Genomic DNA, 18,681 nt, shown 5'->3' with positions numbered 1-18,681 from the left:
TAAAAAAAAAAAAAAAAAAAATCACAGTTTCCCCTCCTGCAAAAATACGAGTCCCACTTTCTCTTCCTCCTTCTCTTCTTTTCATCTGAAATTAATCAGGATGGCAACTCCACCACTTTACCAGCATAGGTATCTCCTTAAGCTAGCCATTATAATAAATAGCCTGCAGTGTGGCATGTACAGGACGTTATCACATAAAGCTTACTGAGTGTGAATGTTTTCGGTCAAGGCCATGTGACTAGTAGATACTTAACTAGAAGTTAAATTGACTGCAAGTTCCAAGATGAACCCTTTGTACTGAATAATTGTCAACACACTTATTTTATGTTTACCCTTTCCTTGAAAAGTTCTACTGTGTATTGAGTATTAATATTGTATTACAACCTTTTATATGTATGTGCTTTCTAGGATTTTCATAGTTTTTCTCTTCACTCCAGATAATCGCTTATGTGAACAGAAAATATTTATTTCAAAGAAACAGTAAAAAAATAAATAAAACATACCCGATAGGAAAAATATGAACTTACGATCCTTGTTTATGTGACCAAGTTTTAAAAATCCAATCTCTTAACTGACAAACCTGTTCCCTTTTTTATATTCCATTGCCTCCATTATTTCTTGCCTGTATTTTCAAAACAAAAAGGCACTTTATAAGGAATCTCACTGTCTCTGGGCTTGTGCCCGTCAGTCTACTCTTCCAACTGCTATCAGAGTGATCTTTCTAAAATGAAAATATAATTATTCCCCTACTTAAAATTCATTGAGGCCTTTTATCACCTGTAAGATAAATTAACAACTACTTAGTCTGATATGAAAGGCCCTTTGTGACCAGAATGCTTTTTCTGGAAGCTCCCCTTCTGGCACTCTCCGGCATAGCCGCACACCAGGCGGCCCTCTTCCCCAGCTGCACCCCTTGATACCATAGGGAGGGCCCTAGACCCCTTCCCTGGGATATTCCTCCTTCCCCTATTCATCTGACTAACTCACCTTTCAGGACTCACCTCCAGAATGACTTGTTCTGTGAAACTGTTCCAGAGCCTACTCCCTTGCCCACTGATCAGGATCCCCCCTCCCACTCTGTGCGCTGGGCCTACATGTGCCAAAGAGTTTTGTAATTGAGAACATGTTTGCTTCCCCCAGCTAGACTGCGGGCTCTTTCAGGGCAGAAACTGGAAATGTTAATCTATTTTTGTTTTTCATAGTTTGGAATTTAAATTTTAAAAATATATACACATATATACATATATGCAAACACACACACACACACACACACACACACACACACACACACACACATACATACACGTACCTGGCTTTAGCTCCTCTCTGCCACTTGGTTTCTGCACTTGGACATGCTACTTAACCTCAAGGCTTCAGTTATCTTGTGAAGAAGTTGAGCCTAGTTAGATTTGGAGACTTTGGAAAAGTCATTGAAAATCTGAACCAAAGATCTACCAAGAATAAGGCCATTTCTCTGGATTCCTTTTTCTATCCATAGCACCCAGGGAATACCTAGCTCAGTAGGTGTTTATTGACCAACCTGAAGGAAGAAAGAAATGAACTAGGAAGAAGAGTGGGGAGGGAAGGAGGAAGGAAAAAGGGGACAGGGGAAGGAGAAGGGGGCAGAAGGGGTGGGGGGGGTAGGAAAAGGAACCTATAACAGTATGAACCACTTCTTGAGATCGGTACAGGTGAGGGGGATACCTAACCAACACTGGAATTCTGTTGGAATGAGGAAACTGATGCTGGCTAGGCAACTAACAGTGCCCACACCAAAAATGTTTCTGGGATATAAAACTAAATCAGACACGAAACTTGCCCCCGAGGAACTGTCTCTTTAGTAAGGGCGATTAAAACACGAGTCTACACAGAACTGCAAAGCAAGGGGTGAGAATTGTCTGGGGCAATAAGGCCTTCTGTAAAAGTCTACTGAATGAATACATAAATGAGCAAACAGAAGAACAGTTAAAATTCTTCTTCTAACTGTTATTTTGGGACTTCAGAGGAGGAATAAATTCCACCTAGCTGAAAGGCTCTGGGAAGGGAAAAACAAACTTACTTGGGCCTTGAGGACGGGGAGGATTCAGAGAAAGTGGGTAAGTGTCAAGGTTTTGGGGTGTGTGAGGATGAGGAGGGGAACATTCCAGGTAAAGTGAAGAGTGGAGAGGAGTATATGGGGACTGCGATGAATTCTGTTTGGCCAAACAACTCCGTTTTGATGGCTCACAATGAGGATGGGCATACCACTGTTGCCACAAATCCTACAAATTAAACATGTATTATTCTCTCGTCTTGGCTTTTCTACTGCTATGGTGACCACCAGACACCATTTTCACCCCTCCAAAATCTTAAAAATATAATCAGAAGTAACCAAAAGAATAGTAGTCCAAATGTGATAGGTGACTATTTTAACTCCAGCCTGTTACATGCACCGAACCTGAGGACTAGGAGGGGAGCTCCCAAGTGTTGGAGGTGACAGAGTTTTCATAGCCTTGTTGCCTAATGGACGATTGGAAATTCTTTAGCCAGAGTAAACCAAAGGCTAAATGAGGTGCTGAGATCAGCAGGTGCAGCAAACCCAGATAGAGACTGAAATGGGACCACAGCTGATCACATGGCATTGCACTTTCTGCTCATGCTGCTCAGAAGCCTGAGTTCCTAAAAATAAATAAATCAATAAATAAAGAATACTTTACCAACCATCAAAGTTTAACCTTAAATGGTCATGACAGCTATGTGTGTGTGCCACTCACAGGTCCTGGATAGAGGAGGTTGAGTATGACAATGAGAAAGGAAAAATGTTTTGTTTTATAGACATTTAAAGTCTTAACATTTAATAGCATGATCTTTTTCTTTCTAGTAACATTTTAAAAATCTGAAGTAGATTCCTGAATCATTTTGTATTATAAGCAGTTGTATAAGAGACAGTAAAAGGGGAAGTTCAATATATTTTTTAAATGTTAGGAAAGAAAACAATTTCCTGATTATCATGTATTATCTCATATTTCTAAATGTTCAACAATCACATTGATTCCCTGGAGGCAGTTTAAATACAGGACTTGATAAATGGAAAATCCTCTTGCTTGACAATAGAATGAGAGTATATGAGATTCTAAGAGATTTATGTTATTCAGCTTTCAATAATTCCGAGTTACCTGCTGCTGTGTCTGCTACTAGGCTGAATGTTGGGGATATAATACTGTCATGGGAGGGTCAGGAGAAGCAAGCAGGGCCACACAATTCTGGGCCATGCAGGTAAAGAGAGTGGTAAACACGAGTGTTTAGAAGCTTGCGCGAGGGCACATAACCCAATCTTGAGGGTCAAGGAAGGATCCTGGAAGACACCCCATTGAGAGGGAATGCTCTGGGACAGAAGGAACAGCACATTCAGAGGCTCAGAGGTGATAAAAAGCAATATTGTTAAGGAGCTGTGAGAAAACCAAAGCAACCAAACCAGAATCCATCATGTTGCCCATGCTCCATGTTCAATGTGCCATATACATATTGTATTTTCTGGAGCAGAAATAGCCTTCCTTGACTGATATTTTGCTTCTAAACTAATTGGTGAAGCAATGATTTTTAAAATGTTAATCTACTATAATTCATTCCTTCTGGAGTATATTCTTTAGGACAGAAATTTGTGAAAAGTCATTTAACTTGTGTTTAGGATTTTGTCACTGGTAAATCCTCTTTTAAACATCGTTGGCTATTTGAGGAAAAATTAAGATCCCCTTCCTCACCACTTGTAGATAGCCTGATGGGAGAAACATGGAAAATCTGTGCATTCCTCTCTGAGCTGGACTTCTCAACCTCTGAAAGACATTAGGTAAGTTTACTTAAACTTTCTAAGGCTCAGTTTTCCTACCTGCCCAATCGGCATGACAATAGTGTCTGTATTAAAAAAAAAATTCCCTAGCATCTTTGCTAAGCCGTCATATGAACACTTGCATGTTGTTACATATAAACACATATTTTATTTTATTTTTATTTCATTTTAAAGATTTTATTTATTTATTTGACAGAGAGAGAGCCAAGCATGAGCAGGCTCCTCACTGAGCAGGGAGCCGTATGTGAGGCTGAGTCCCAGGACCCTGGGATCATGACCTGAGCCGGAAACAGACGCTTAGCCGACTGAGCCACCCAGGTGCCCCTAAACACATATTTTAAATGAATCTTAGTACCTTTCTAAGCAGAGTGCATATTTTTAAAAATCTCGGGTTTTGTTTTTTAGTTGGAAAGAGGTACATTGTGCATATTTTTTTTAATTCTTTTTTTTAGGATTGTATTTATTTATTTGACAGAGAGAGACACAGCGAGAGAGGGAACACAAGCAGGAGGAATGAGAGAGGAAGAAGCAGGCTTCCCGTGGAGCAGAAAGCCCAATGTGGGGCTCGATCCCAGGACCCTGGGATCATGACCTGAGCCGAAGGCAGACGCTTAACCATCTGAGCCACCCAGGCGCCCCACATTGTGCATATTCTTTAAATCACTGTGGCACAATATTGAAGACAAAATTTGAATTTGCTTTGCAACTAACTATCAGTCAATGAAATAAAATGCAACTTTGTTTTTCTCTTTGGTTAAAAAAAATAGTGTCCATATCACAGACTCGGAGGATTCAATGAGATAAAGTGGATAAAGCCCCTCAGCAAGGTACCTAGACAGACCGTCATAAGAACTCAGTAATTGCTATCAAAATATAAAGTGACTGGCAAGGTAGAATTTTTAAAACTTTCGAGATTGCCTTTGATATTTTAAACTTTCATAACTGCAGTGACCCTGAATCCCATTACTGAGAAATGGCCAACTTCAGTTATAAATGCTAAAGCATCTATTTCTCTAACATTTACTAAGTTGTCAGTAAGTGATCATATTGGTGATATTTGTAGTAAATTTTATGCAGAAATTTTGGGGGTGAAAATAGCTCATTTTTATTTTTATTTATTTATTTATTTTTAAAGTAGGCTCCATGCCCAGAGTGGAGCCCAACATGGGGCTTGAACTCATGACTCTGAGATCAAGACCTGAGCTGAGATGCTTAACTGACTGAGCCACCCAGGTACTCCAGGGTGAAAATAGCTCATTTTTAAAGAATAAGTGATATTTTCTCATCGTATTACCAAGTAAAATGAGGGAGAAAGGACTGCTTGATACATCTGTAAATCTCTTGATGCATAGCTTTCTTTCAAAGGTCCTGGTTAATTTGCTTTATTGATGTAGACATCCTTAAGCTAATAATAATATTATGACTTCTGCTCATAATAATAATCAAATCTTTTTTATAAAGATTTTATTTATTTATTTGACAGAGAGAGCGAGAGAGTGAGAGAGAGAGCACAAGTAGATGGAGTGGCAGGCAGAGGGAGAGGGAGAAGCAGACTCCACGCTGAGCAGAGAGCCGGTCATGGGACAATAAACAAATCTTTGAATGCTGCTTTTAAAAACTTTGCAGGCTGAAAAGTTCAAACATATGCAGAAATGGACAGAATAGTATAATAAACCTCCATATATATATCATCCAACCTCTATAATTATACATGGACTGTTTTTTAAAATTTTTTATTGTTTTTTTTCTAGCTTTTAATATTGTGTAGGTTTAACATGTGCAATGTGATATATGCATATATTGTGAAATGACTACCCTAATAAGGTTAGTTAACACCTCCATCATGTCACATAATTATTATTTTCTTGTGTGTGTGTGTGTGTGTGTGTGTGTCGGGGGGTAAGAACAGTTAAGATTTAAAAGTCAAGCACGTAATACAGTATTGTTAACTATAGTTACCATGCTGAGCATTATATCCCCAGAACTTATTCATGTCGTAGGTGTAAGTTTGATGAACATCTTCTTGTTTCCCCAACCCCCAGCCGCTGACATCCACCACTCTACTCTCCCTTGCTATGAGTTTGGCTTTTTTAGATTTCACATATAAATGAGATCGTACAGTATTTGTCTTTCTCTATCTGACTTATTTCACTGAACATGATGCCCTCAGGTTCCATCCATGTTGTTGCAAAAGGCGGAATTTCCTTCTTTTTATGGCTGAATAATGTGTGTGTGTGTGTGTGTGTGTGTTTATTCTTTATCCATTCATCTGTCCATGGACACCTAGATTGCTTCTATGTCTTGGCTCTTATAAATAATGCTGCAATGAACATAGAGGTGCATATATCTCTTCAAGTTAGTGTTTTTGTTTCCTTTGATTTTAGGTCTTGCATTTAAGTCTTTAAGACATTTCGAGTTAGTTTTTTTTATGTTATGTTAATCACCATACATTACATCATTAGTTTTTGATGTAGTGTTCCATGATTCATTGTTTGTGCACAACACCCAGTGCTCAATGCAGAACGTGCCCTCTTTAATACCCACCACCAGGCTGACCCATCCCCCCACCCCCCTCCCCTCTAGAACCTCGAGTTAGTTTTTATGTGTGGTGTAGGATAGGATTCCAATTTCATTCTCTTGAATGTGAGAATCCAGTTTTCTCATCACTATTTATCAAAGAGTATTGATTGATTGAGTATTCCTGGCTCTCTTGTCAAACATAGTTGATCGTATGTGCATGGGTTTATTTCTGTTCTTTTGGTCTGTGTGTCTGTTTTTATGCCAATATCATTCTGCTTTGATTACTATAGCTTTGTAATATAATTTGAAATCAGGAAGTGTGATGTCTCCAGCTTTGTTCTTTCTCAGAATTGCTTTGGCTGTTCAGGGTCTTTTGTGATTCCATACAAATTTTAGTATTGTTTGCTCTATTTCTGGAATAAATGCCATTGAAATTTTGATAGAGATTGCTCTGAATCTATAGATAGTTTTGGACAGTATGGACATTTTAACAACATTAATTTTTCTGACCCATGAACAAAGGATATCTTTCCATTTATTTATATCTTCTTCAATTTCTTTCACCAATGTCTTACAATTTTCAGTGAACAGATCTTTTACCTCCTTGGCCAAATTTATTTATAAGTATTTATTATTTATATATGTATATGAGTATTTTTGATGGTACTCTAAATAAGATTGTTTTCTTTATTTTTCAGATAGTTTGTTGTTAGTGTATAAAAACACAACTGATTTTTGTATGTTGATTTAATATCCTGCAATTTTACTGAATGTGTTTATTAATTCCACCAGGTTTTTGGTGGAGCCTTTAGGATTTTCTACATAAAAGATCATGTCATCTACAAACAGACAATTTTACTTCTTCCTTTCCAATTTATATGTCTTTTATTTCTTTTTCTTGACTAATTGTTCTGGCTAGGACTTCCAGTGCTATTCTGAGTAGGAGAGGTGAGAGTGGGTACTTTTGTTCTTTATTGCAAAGGGAAAGCTTTTAACCTTCATAGAGTATGATGTTAGCTGTGGGGTTGTCATATATGGCCTTTATAATGTTGAAGTACCTTTCTTCTATACCCAATTTGTTGAGAGTTTTTATTATGTAAGGATGTTGAATTTTGTCAAATGCTTTTTCTGCATCTATTGACGTGATCACATGATTTTGACCTTTCATTCTGTTAATTTTGTGTATCACATTGTCATATTTGCATATGTTGAACCATCTTTGTGTTCCACGGATAAATCCCGCTTGAACATGGTTATGATCATTTTAATGTGCTGTTGAATTCATTTCACTAACATTTTTCTTCAGGATTTTTGCATCTATATTCATCAGGAATATTGGCCTATAGTGTTCTTTTATTACAGTGTCCTTATTTAGTTTTGGGATCAGGGTAATTCTGGCTTCATAAAATGAATTTGGAAGTGATCCGTCTTCAATTTTTTGGAAAAGTTGGAGAATAATTGGCATTAATTCTTCTTTTTAAAATTGAAGTATAATTAGCATACAGTGTTATATTAGTTTCAGGTATCTAATATAATGACTCAACAATTGCTCATCATAAATGTACTTTTAAAATCCTTTTAACTATTTCACCCATCCCCCCACCCACCTCTCCCATAACCACCAGTTTGTTCTCTGTATTTAAGAGTGTTTTTCTGTTTGTTTCATTTTTTCTTTGTTCATTTGTTTTGTTTCTTAAATTCAACATATGAATGAAATCATACGGTATTTGTCTTTCTCTGACTGACTTATTTCACTTAGCATAATACCCTCTAGTTCCATCTATGTTGTTCCAAGTGGCCAGATCTCATTTTTTTTATGGCTGAGTAATATTTCATTGTATATTTACAAACCACATCTTCTTTGTCTATTCATCTATGGTTAGATACTTGGATTGCTTTCATACTTTGGCTTTTGGAAATAATGCTACAATAAACATAAAATGCTGCATATATTTTTCAAGTTAATGTTTTTGTGGGTTTTTTTGGGTAAATACCCAGTAGTGCAATTACTGGATCATATGGTAATTCTATTTTTAATTTTTTGAGGAAACTCCATCCTGTTTTCCACAGCGGCTGCTCCAATTTGCATTCCCACCAACAGTGTACAGGGTTCCTTTTTCTCCACGTCCTTGCCAATAACTTCTTATTTCTTGTCTTTTTGATTCTAGCCATTCTGACAGGTGTAAGGTGATATCTCATTGTGGTTTGGATTTGCATTTTTCTGATGATTAGTGATGTTGAGCAATTTTTCATGTTTGTTGGCCATCTGTATGTCTTCTTTGGAAAAATGTCTATCCAGGCCCTCTGCCCATTTTTAAATCAGATTATTTTTTTTCTTTAGTGTTCAGTTGTATAAGTTCTTTATATATTTTGGACATTTTTAAAATATATTTTTAAGGTTTTTACTTATTTGTCAGAGAGAGAGAGCACAAGCAGGGGGAGTGGTGGCAAAGGGAGAAGCAGGCTCCCTGCTGAGCAAGGAGCCCAAAGTGAGACTCAGTCCCAGGACCCTAGGATCATGACCTGAGCCGTTTAACTGACTGAGCCACCCAGGCATCCTTATATATTTTGGATATTAACCACTTATCAGTTACTTCATTTACAAATATCTTTTCCCATTCAGTAAGTTGCCTTGTCATTTTGTTGATGGTTTTATTTGCTGTGCAAAAGCTTTTTATTTTGGTGTAGTCTTAATAGTTTACTTATGCTTTTGTTTCCCTTGCTTAAGGGGATATATCTAGAAAAATGTTTCTATAGCCAATGTCAAGGAAATTACTACCTGTGTTTTCTTCTAGTTTTTAATCACACTTAAGTTTTTAATCCATTTTGAGATCTAAGAAAGTGGTTCAGTTTTATTTTTATGCATGAAGCTGTCTAGTTTCCAAATGCCATTTGTTGAAGAGACTGTCTTTTCCCCATTGTATATTCTTGACTTTTTTGATCTCTGTGTCTATTTTTCTGCCAGTACCATACTGTTTTGATTATTACAGCTTTGCAGTATATCTTGAAATCTGGAGTTGTGATACCTCTATCTTTGTTCTTTTTCTCGAGATTGTTTTGGCTTTTTGGGGTCTTTTGTGGATCGGTGCAAATTTTAGTATTATTTAGAAAGCTACAAGTCAATATCTCTAATAAAGATAGATGCAAAAATCCTCAACAAAATATTAGTAAGCTAAATTCAACAATACATTAAAAAATTAATTCACCATGATCAAATGGGATTTATTCCAAGGATGCATGGGTGGGTTAATATTTGCAAATCAATCAACATGATACATCACATTAATAAGAAAAAGGATAAAAATCATATGATCATCTCAATAGATGCCAAAAAAGCATTTGACAAAGTACAACATCCATTCATGATAAAAACTCTCAACAAAGAAGGTTTAGAAGGAACATACCTCAACGTAATAAAGGCCTATATGAAAAACCTACAGCTAACATCATACTCAATGATGAAAACCTGAGATTTTTTTTCCCTCTAAGATCAGGAACAAGACAAGGATGTCTACTTGCACTACTTCTATTCAATGTAGTATTGGAGGTCCTAGCCACAGCAACCAGGCAAGAAAAAGAAATAAAAAACACCTAAATTGGTAAGTAAATAAATTAAATTGGTAATTAAAGTAAGTGAAGTAAACTCACTGTTAGCTGATGACATGATACTATAGATAGAAAACTCCAAAGTCTCCACCAAAAAACTACTAGAACTGGTAAGTGAATTCAGTAAAGTCACAGGATACAAAATTAATATACAGAAATCTTCAGCATTTCTTTACACTAATAATGAAGTAGAAGAAAAAGCAATTAAGAAAACAGTCCCATATCCAAATGCACCAAAACAGTAAAATACCTAGAAATAAATTTAGCCAGGGAGGGGAAAGACCTGTACTCTGAAAACTATAAAACACTGATGAAAGAAATTGAAGGTGACACACAAACAAATGGAAAGATATTCCATACTTATGGATTGGAATAACTAATATTGTTAAAATGTCCATATTACCCAGAATCTACAGGTTTAATGCAGTCCTTACCAAAATACCAACATTTTCCTAGAACTAGACCAAACAGTACTAAAATTGGCATTAATTCTTTAAATATTTGGTAGAATTCACCTGTGAAGCCAGTTGGACCTGGGCTTTTCTTTGTTGGGAGTTTTTGATTACTGATTCAATCTCCTTGACGTTATTGGTCTGTTCAGATTTTCTGTTTCTTTGTGAATAATCTCAATAGGTTGCATGTTTCTAGGAATTTATCCATTTCTTTTAGGTTTTCCAATTTGTTGGTGTGTAACTGTTCCTGGTGGTCTCTTATGATCTTTTGTATTTCTGTGGTATCATTTGTAATGTCTCCTCTTTCATTTCTGAGTTTATTTACTTGAGTAGTCCCCTTTTCCCCTAGTTTAGCAGAGGGTTTGTTTATTTTCTTCATTTTTTTCAATAAACCAGCTCTTAGTTTTGTTGATCTTTTCTATTGTTTCTCTGTTCTCTATTTGATTTACTTATGTACTTATCATTGTTATTTTCTTTATTCTGCTAAATTTGGGTTTAGTCTCTTCTTTTTCTAGTTTTTAAGATGTCAAGTTAGGTTGTTTATTTGAGATCTTTTTTTTTGTTCTTAAGGTAGGCATTTATCAGTATAAACTTCCTTCTTACAATTGCTTTTGCTGCATCCCAGACAGTTTGGTATGATGTATTTCCACTTTAATTTATTTCAAGATATTTTCTGATTCCCTTTTTGATTACTCCTTTGACTCACTGGTTGCTCAGGAATGTGTTGTTTAATTCCATATGTTCGTGAATTTTCCAATTTTCCTCCTGTTATTGATAATAATATTGACTGCATGCCATTATGACTGGAAAAGATACTTGATGTGATCTCATCTTCTTAAATTTGCTAATACTTGTTTTGTGATCTAACATGTAATTTATCCTGGAGAATTTTCCCTATGTATTGAGAAGAATGTGTATTTTGCTACTGTTGGATGAAATGCTCTGTATATGTCTTTTAGGATCATTTTGGCCCAAAGTATGGTTCAAGTCCAATGTTTCTTTATTGATTTTCTGTCTTGATAATTTATCCACTGTTGAAAGTGGGGTACTACAGTTTCACTGTTATGGTATTGTTGTCTATATCTCCCTTCAGATCTGTATCTTTGTCTCTTATTACCATTTTTTGGCTTAAAATCAATTTTACTTGATATACGTATAGCTACCCTTGTTCTCTTTTAGTTTCCATTTGCACGGAATATCTTCTCATCCCTTCACTTTGAACCTATCTGTGTCCTTAAAGCTGAAGTGATTCTCTTGTAGGCAGCATATAATTGAGCCTTGTTTTTTAATCCATCTGGTCACTCTGTACCTTTTGGTTGGAGAATTTAATCCATTTACATTTAAAGTAATTATTGATAAATAAGGACTTACTAATGACATCTTAATTGTTTTCTGGCTGTTTTGTCGTTCCCTTGTTTCTTTCTTACTTATTTGCTGTTTTCCTTTGTGAATTGATGATTTTTCATATCTCTGCTTCACACATTTTATGTTTTTGGTATCAGTTTACCTCTTTTTATATTGTATATTCTTTAACAAATGATTATAACTACAGTTAGCTTTAACACTTTCATCCTTTAACCTTTACACTATAATTAAGTAGTTAACACACTGCAATCTTACAGTATTAGAGCACTCTGAATTTGACTATATAGTAACCTTTACCAGCATGTTTTATATTTTCACGATAGTGATTAACATCCTTTTATTTCAGCTTGAAGAACTACCTTTAACTTTTTTTGTAAGGCATGGTGATGAATTCTTCCATCCTTTACTTTTTTTGGAAAACTCTCTCTCCTTCAGTTCTGAAGGACAGCTTTGCCAGGTAAAGTATTATTGGTAGGCAGGTGTTTTGTTTTGTTTTATTTTGTTTTGTTTTCAGCACTTTGAATATCATTCCACTCTCTTCTGGCTAACTTTGTTGCTGAGAAATCTGCTGATAGCCTTACAGTGATTCCTGTATGTGTGAGGAATTTTTTTCTCTTGGTGCTTTAAAATTTTTCACTTTGTCTTTGATTTTAATTGTGCATTTGAGAAGATTATTTTGGGTTGAAATTTTGGGGTGACTAATTACCTTCATGAACATGGATGTTCAAACACCTTCCCAGATTTGGGAAGTTCTCCTTCATTATTTCTTTAAATAAGTTTTCTTCCCCTTTCTCCCTCTCTTTGCCTTCTGGGATTCCAATAATGTATAGATTGTTTTGCTTAATAATATCCTGTAATTTATATAAGCTCTCCTTATTTTTTTATTTTTTTTCTTTTTGTTCCTCTAACTAGATGATTTCAAATGACCTATCTTCTAGTTCACTAATTCATTCTGCTTGGTTGAGTCTGCTACTGAAGCTTTCTATGGAATTTTTCAGTTTAGTCATTGTATTCTTAAACTCTAGAATTTCCATTCAAGTTTTTTTTTTAATGTTTTCTGTTTCTTTGTTGAACGTCTCATTTTGTTCATGCATTGTTTACCTAATTTCTTCTAGTGGTCTACCTGTGTTTTCTTATAGTTAACTCAATTTCTTTAAGAAGATTATTCTGAATTCTTTGTCAGTTCATAGATCCTCGTTTCTTTAGAGTCAGTCATCAGAGCTTTATTAGTTTCCTTTGGTGTTTTCTTGATTATTCATGATCCTCATGGCCTTGTGTTGGTTTCTGTTTGAGGAAGTAAGCACCTCTTCCAGTTCTTACAGACTGGATTCAGTAGGGAAAGCCCTTCACCAATCACTGGGCTGTCTGGTGGTGTCTGTGGGCAGGCTTACTGATGGAGTTCTCAGGTGGGCAGGTCTGATGCCTGGGTCAGCGGTGGGGCAGGCCTGGTACCTGGAAGCTTGGAGGCAGGCCTGGAACCTGCAATTACTGGAGTGGGCCAGGTGCTTGAATCTATGGTGCTAGAACCTGGGCCAGCGTGGCTCACCTGGACCCTGGCTCCATGGGGCTGGCCCAGTGCTGAGATAGCCCTGGACCTCCTGAGGTCCATAGAGGAAGGCCATAGAGGAAGGTCTGAAGCCTGGGTATGCAGGAGCAAGTCTAGAGGCTAAGTCTGTGGGGGCTGGCCTGGCACTGGGTTGAACTGGGAGCTTGGGTTCATGGGAGCTGCCTGGGGCCTGGGGCTGCAGGAACTGGCCTGGAACCTGGTCTGCCAGGGCTGGCTTGCAGCTACAGTGGGCTGGGAGCCTGGGTTCACAGGATCTGGTCTGAAAGTTAAGTCTGTGAATACCAGCCTGGTGTTGGGGTGGGTTGTGAGCCCAGGTTGTAGGAGCCTGCATAGAACCTAGGGCCTGGTTCCATGGGAACTGGCCTGGTGCTGGGGTGGGCTGAGAGACTGGGGCTGCAGGAGTTTGCCTGGAACTGGTATGGGTTCTGTGGTGAAGTCAGGTGCTTACTTCAGTCTCCTTTCCCTATGGGAACAGGATCTCTCTCCACTCTGGGCTCCCTGGGCTTGGGGGAGGTGATGGGAGAAATGCAAACTCTTTCCTACCCTCTTCAATGCATCTTTTCTTATTTCTGTGCTTTACTCAGGTACTGTAATCCCTCATCTGGAATACTTAGCTCTTGAGAAAGTATTTCCATGAATGGATAGCTGTTTAAGTTGATGTTTCTAAAAGAAGACAAGGGATAAAAATTTCTATACCACCATTTTGCTGACATCACTCCACTACACTGGGGGCTGTCTTGTTTCATCTAAATCCCCACTCATTTCCCTCCTGCCCCATCATACTGGGTTTTTTTGAAACAAATGTCAGATATCACATCATTTCATTCCTAGATAATTAGGAATTTATAACCAGAGGATAAAGACTCGTTGATGGTAATATAATTACAATACCATTATCACACCTTAAAGCCATTAAGTTTTAAAGTCTTTAACATCATCAAATATCCAGTCAGTTCTCAAATTTCTCCAAATTATTTTATGCATATTGTTTGACAGTTTGAGAATACCACTTTTGAATAAAGGAAAATTTAAAAATATACTACATAAAAACAATTTTACTGTGAATTTTTGTTCATGTGATATACCATAGTAATTTCTGGCAATTGCCTCTTAGAGAGTAGAATTATACCACCTAAAGTATGGAAAAATATATCTTAGTACATGAATTTTACAATTCTATGGAGGGTTTCATGACCTTCATCTCTAAAAGTGCTGAGTACCCTAGGAATGAATTAAACACAAGCTCTTATCTTTTGGGTGATTATTTTAGGATACTTTGTCTTTGCAAACTATGACACTAGACGGCAAAACAAACATTTAACCTGTCCAGCAGGGTTAGGAAAAGGGCCAGCCTCTTCACTTTCTGCCATAGATATTCCAGAATGTTTGCAGGTAAATCATACTTTCAGAGTAAAGCCATGCTTTCAATGTCTACAGAAGCTGGCTTTTTATGGAGAACTACAGAGAAATCTTTCATGAAGTGAGGAATACATTGTTCTGAACCTTGAACAAATATTATTAATTTAATTCTCTTATAGTAAGCTTTCATATATTAGGCTTTTCCAAATGGATCTTATTTGAATGACATTACTATTAAAATATTATCCTATTCTTACTGTTTGTCCTGAAGTGAAAATGGATATGGATAAAAATTCCAAGCTTCTATGGTGTTGTAACTGCTCCATCTTACAGAATTGTGTTTCCCTGAGAACAGTTTGCTTTCTTTTCTCTGGGCCAGTGATAGACTGTCATGGCGCCGGTGCAGAGTCTTTATTTCTGGATGCCTTACAGACGTTAGATGCTTGATTTGAGTGATTGTCCAGAAACCATTACTTCCACATAGGAGAAGTGATGGCAGGAGGGATGCAAGGTCATTTAGGCTCTAGACCAAGTCATGGAAGAAATGAGTGAAGTCTTGTGGACAGTTCTCTTCCTCTGATTAATAACTGTGTGTATTGTATTCCCATCAGCCTACATATCCTACCATCAGAATAAGACGTCTAGCTCTATTCAGTTGTCCCACTGTCATCACAGAGAGAACCCCGCAGTAAGCACGGCTGGCCCAAGGAACCCACTTCCACCCATGGGCAAGCAGCTCACAGGGTGAGCTAATCCCTGGAGTTCCTATGCCTCCCCAGATAGCATCTGCCCAATATCTGTTTGGTGTTCTTGCTTGTTGTTTATCCCAAGGAGCTTCTGACTTCCTCGCTAAGGGTTAGATGTCTGTGTGAGCCAGTAGCCACATTCCCTTTCATGCCTTCTGTCCTCTTTCCTTTCTTTTCTTCCAGTCATGGTCCCGTTTTCTTCCTTGATGGTATGCACTGCTTCCGGGAGAAAATTCAGTCATTCGGTGAAGGTTTAGCACTGTTAAATGTACTTCCACTGAGAACATTCTTGGCAAGAGAAACAGTGCCTTGGCCGGCAATTCACTGCCTGTAACACTCTGGTAGTTCCTAACCATGCACAGTTTTGCATATAAAGTGTCTAGTTTGGAAGCACCTGTTTCTGGGTCTGGCTTCTTTGCTCTCTCTGGTGCTGGAGCTGCTGCCGCCGTCTTCTGACCTACTGCACAGACTAACCATGGACAAATATGATGCATAGCCTGTGTGAGCTGTGGTCTCAAGGCCGGCAGAGGTAATTTAGGCTTCTGTCAGTAAAAGCAGTTAAAAGCAAAGGAGATTATTTCATTTTGACCTTTTCTCCCCGTGGTTCAAATCAGGTGAAATTAATTTGTATAGTCATTCATCAAAGGCATTTTGATTATTATAATAAAATCATTGCTTTTAAAAGTAAGTAAATGTCTACTTATAGGAAATTATTGGGCTTTCACATAGTCTTCAATTTAAAAACCATCCTTTAGCGGTGCCTAGGGTCATGATCCCGGGGTCCTGAATCCAGCCCTGCATCCGGCTCCCTGCTTGGTGGGGAGCCTGCTTCTCCCTCTCCCTCCTGTGACCCTCCCCCCTTCTCATGCTCACTCTCTCTCAAAAAATAAGTAAAATCTTTCAAAAAATCCTTTAACAACATAAAATCATAGAACTTCTGGAGCTTCTTAAACTCTGCTTCACAACTTGCTTTTAAGCCATTCATTTATAGGCCAGGGTGCAGAGAGAAATACATCATTTCTTCCCACCTGTTTGGGAGGTTGCTTTTTTAAATGGGTGCTTATGCATTGTCCAGTTCTTCTGAGGTGCCCGTTTCTTATTGATGGTCATTATCACTAATAAGAAAGTACTTGAATATTTGGGGGAATATCTTAACACATATGAAATGAATGTTGGGGGGAGATAAAAATCTTTTTTACAATAGCTTGACTTGTGGGTAAGTTGAGTAGTAAGGCATCTGCCTGGCTGGTTCTGCTTTCTACCTCCTTCTGATTATAAGGGACCAAGCAAAGCTCAAGTTTTCACTAAAGAGGAACACATTTTTCCTTAAGCTTTTGCTTACAAAAGCAGAAAAAGCTGTTGTTCGTGTTTTCATGTAGCTGACAAAATTGCAGTTATCTATTTTAGGGAGTATTTGATTTTTGTTAACAACTGTGAGTCATTTCATATATAATACATGCTTTGGTTTTCATTTTGTCAGATTTCAGAACAAAATTTTAGATTTTCCGAAATAAACATGGAATGCATGATTCATTCAATGTAGTATAAACCAGACATATAAAGGTGATGAAGTTAAAATAAATGTGTGATGACTTACCTTCACCTGAGAACTAGGGATCCCTGGATGATCTGAAAATGCCCTGGGAAATGTGTGCTGATTTTAATGGATATGTGCATGTCTCTTTTGCTGATAAGAATATAAAGATATATTCTTTTATCTAATTGTCAGAGGACACTTGACTATCACTTGATTTTACCCCCCTCCCCTTGCAACACCATGTCGGTGGGGCCTCATACTCTCTGAAGAGCTGCTTATTCTGGCCTGACTCACTCCCCAGCTTGTGACACCCCAAAGTCTATGGGAGAGCTGGGAGGCCCTGGGGCTTCCTTCCTCAGGGGACTCTCAGCCTTGGAGCTCCCAGGTTTGTGCAGCAGTTCCTGCCTCACCTGGCCCTGCCTGGCCACAGAACACAGCCTCTTTCCCAATCAGGTTATATGAGAAGAACCCCACTGATAACATTTCCTGATTTGAGTAGCCCTTATTGGTGATTTGGGGGAAGTGGGGAGGGATCATTTAAGATCTCGTCTGTGTCTTCTTGGCTCCACCTCACCCTCTCCCAATCCATTTCCTCTGCACTTATCGAAGAAGCAGATTCCTCTACTCAGGCCTCACTAGTCCCCTTGAGGTTTTCAACCTCTACCCTTGGTGTTTATCTAGATATTTTCCAAAGGAAACATGTAATATAAAATTATCTCCATCTTGTTACATGCTGCACAAAGATATTGGCTTAGGTGCCCAAGGGGCACGGTGGTGGGTTAGGGAAGAGCATTTCCTCTCTCTAATCCTCAGTTTCTCCATTTGTCCAATGGAGATAACATCACAGGCTTTGCCTTCCTCAGAAGCTGCCTACCATGTTTGTTTCTCCCACCCCACCCTCCCCCTGCCCAAGTCCTATATCCTGGAGGGTAGATCTGTTCCAGAGTCTCCTCCTTCAGCGCAATGGCTACGGGATTACAGAACAGCTGTACCCTTGATGTCCTTAGGACAGGAACCTTCTTTGGAGGAGCAGAGTACTTTGAATACAATGACTTGAGCATTTTGTAAAGTGTATATTCTAGTACAAATACTGGCCATGTTATCATGTATGTCTGGAATATTTTAGCCATATCACCCTTCCCTGTGAGGGTGCTGAATAGACATAAGGGTATTATCAGGCTTGACGGATTGAGAGGGAAGAACTCTGTTCCCCTGGATGATGATAGGGATGTCTTTATTGAACACCCTTGGTGTTACTGGGCACTTTATATTCATTTTGCATTTACTACTCAACAACCACCTTGAAGATAAAATACTTTTATCTCTAGTTCAGAAAGAAGGAAACCAGAATTTCTGAGAGATTAAGCAACTTGCTCAAGGTCACACAATTTAGAAGTATGTCTGATTCCAAACTTATGTATGCCTGACTCCAATTCATGGTCATCTTATTGCAAGTTAGGGTAGAGATTGTCATTCATCTTAGCAGACAAATAACATCTGTACTTCCTACATCCACTGGTTCTCTCGAACCATAGACGGAAATTTAAACTCAGAGGAGCGATATATTAAGAAGACCTTTCAGTTCATTGCCACTTACAGCATTCTGAGGGGTTATGAATCCAGTTCTTCAGACACAAGTTAACCTGTGTGCTCACGAAAGGGATTTCTTTATTCCTTGCTTTGTCTCTTCCTTTAGAACTATG

The sequence above is a fragment of the Eumetopias jubatus genome, unplaced genomic scaffold, assembly GCF_037043125.1.
Source record: "Eumetopias jubatus isolate StellerSeaLion01/CBP00866 unplaced genomic scaffold, mEumJub1_p1.0 scaffold_8, whole genome shotgun sequence".
NCBI classification, from domain to species: domain Eukaryota; kingdom Metazoa; phylum Chordata; class Mammalia; order Carnivora; family Otariidae; genus Eumetopias; species Eumetopias jubatus.
This window is presented reverse-complemented; position numbering follows the sequence as displayed.